Consider the following 2,260-nt stretch of genomic DNA (forward strand, 5'->3'; position numbering starts at 1 on the left):
GTGAAGATAGCTCTGTTTGATCTTGATTGGTTGAGGTGCTGATTCGATTATCAAGATCAAGGACGTGGATAAGTTGTTTGTTTGATTGATTGGTCTAAACCTTGTTTGAGTGGTTTAGGTGTTTATTTGGTTATCAAGGTCAGGGAACGTCGACAAGTTGTTTGTCTAAAATTGGTTGGCGATTGTTGGATTGTTTTTTGAAGAAAAAAAATGGTAGATTTAAAGATCGAAGGTAAGAATGAAGAATCTGAGGGTGTATCTGGAGAGAAGAATATTGTGACCCAAGAGGTTGTTGTTGTTCAGAATGTCATCGACAACTCTAGTTTTGGTGTCAAGCTTGATGGCACCAACTATCAATTGTGGCAGAGACTTATGAAGATTCATATTAAGGGAATGGGAAAGTGGAGTTATGTTGATGGTAGCGCCGCAAGACCCGCTACAGGACCAAAAGTTGATAAATGGGATACAACAAATACTAATGTGATGGGAATTCTTCTCAAAGCTATGACTCCAGAAGTAATGGAGTTGTTCTCTAATTTTGATTCTCCTAAGGCGATTTGGGACTCTGTTGCGGCTACCTATTATGATGGAAACGACTTTGCTCGTATCCACGAATTGAATGTGAAAGCTTTCCAACTTACTCAGAGTGGACAACCAATGGCAACGTTTTACGCAAGCTTGAAGGCAATCTGGCAGGAACTTGATCAAAGAAGTCCGAACCCCATGACATGTGAAGCAGATATCACTTCCTACCGGAACGAAAAAGACAAAATGCGTGTTCATGTCTTTCTTGCTGGTTTAGATCCTCACTTTGAAGGACCGAAGAATGAATTATTGCGTCTTGCAACTCCACCGACATTGGAGCAAGCTTTTGCTTATATCCGAAGAGATGAAGCCAACAAAGCAGCTGCAAAAGGTCTTCATACTGAAATTTCTGGTTTAGCGATTCATGCTACACCACCATCTCAACCTCAGATTGGGAAGTCTGTCCTCATTCCATCTCAGAACCAGTATCAACCTCAAAATCAGGGATATCAGCAGAATCGGAGTTATACTCAAATAACATGCAACTATTGCAAAGAAGCCGGCCATACCAAGAATTATTGCCCAAAGCTACAAAAGTTCACTTATAATCCTGGTTGGAGAGGAAGCAATAATGGAGGTCGTGGAGGACGTGGAGGTCGTGGTGGTGGTCAAAGAGGCAAAGCAGCAGTCCAATTAGTGCCAGAACCTGACTTCTACGACATTGAAGGGCAAGACCCTTCACAGGGTAATGTTTCCTTAACAAAGGAAACACGAGGTAAAATTGGAATTGCTTTACATGTTTCTGACTTTACTGGTAGTGATACTTGGATAATCAATTCTGGTGCGTCCGATCACATGACCTATGATAAATCCTTTTTATGTCTATGTCATCCTCTCATATATCCCATGTTTCTAATGCCAATGGTGTGTCATTTCCGGTCTTAGGTATTGGGTCCATTCAAGTTACATCATCCATTGTTTTGCATGATGTGCTTTATGTACCTTCGTTGTCTCATCATCTTTTGTCTGTTTCCCAGTTGGGTTCTCAAAATAAGTGCTCTATAACCTTTTACTCAATGTATGTTGTTTTTCAGAGTCTGTGCACCAGGGTGATCATTGGCAAGGGAGACCTGAGAGGGAGACTGTTTCACTTGGATTGCATGTACGCAGAACCAACACAAGCACCGACAAAACCTTTAGCCCTGACATTGAATTCTGATCGTTTGAGTGAGTTATGGTTGTGGCATAGAAGATTGGGACATCCATCTTTTGGGCTGATGAAGAAGTCCATGCCTTCGTTGTTTCTAGGAATTCGTGAGTCTAGTCTGCATTGTGAAACATGTGCTTTGGCTAAGAGTCATAGGTCCAACTATCATTTGAGTTTTCATTCTAGTACTAAGCCTTTTGAGTTAATCCATTCAGATGTATGGGGTCCTTCAAAAAATTCTACTCTTTTTGGAATGCGATACTTTGTTTTATTCATTGATGATTTTATTCGATTATCTTGGGTTGTGCTACTTAAATTCAAAAATTCTGTTTTTTCAGCCTTTACAGCATTTCATAATCTGATCAGTACTCAATATGATGCTCATGTTAAGGTATTTCGTTCTGATAATGGGGGTGAGTTTGTCAATCATTCTTTTCAGGAGTACTTTCAAAACCATGGCATAGTTCATCAAACTTCATGTCCACAGACACCTGAGCAAAATGGGGTGTCTGAACGGAAAAATCGTCA

The 2,260-nt window shown here is 40.4% G+C and overlaps 1 pseudogene across 1 annotated transcript in view; it reads left to right on the top strand.

Annotated features, from left to right (window-relative positions):
- The first annotated feature begins 210 nt into the window (after nt 1-210).
- Nucleotides 211-2,260, top strand: part of LOC101304251 — a 4,364-nt pseudogene continuing 2,314 nt past the window's right edge. The window contains exons 1-4 of the transcript XR_184151.1: nt 211-1,366; nt 1,471-1,523; nt 1,620-1,839; nt 2,071-2,145. The product of XR_184151.1 is annotated as an uncharacterized LOC101304251 (transcript). The remainder of the gene's footprint in view (nt 1,367-1,470; nt 1,524-1,619; nt 1,840-2,070; nt 2,146-2,260) is intronic.

The sequence above is a fragment of the Fragaria vesca genome, linkage group LG2 (genome assembly GCF_000184155.1).
Source record: "Fragaria vesca subsp. vesca linkage group LG2, FraVesHawaii_1.0, whole genome shotgun sequence".
Classification (NCBI taxonomy): Eukaryota; Viridiplantae; Streptophyta; class Magnoliopsida; order Rosales; family Rosaceae; genus Fragaria; species Fragaria vesca.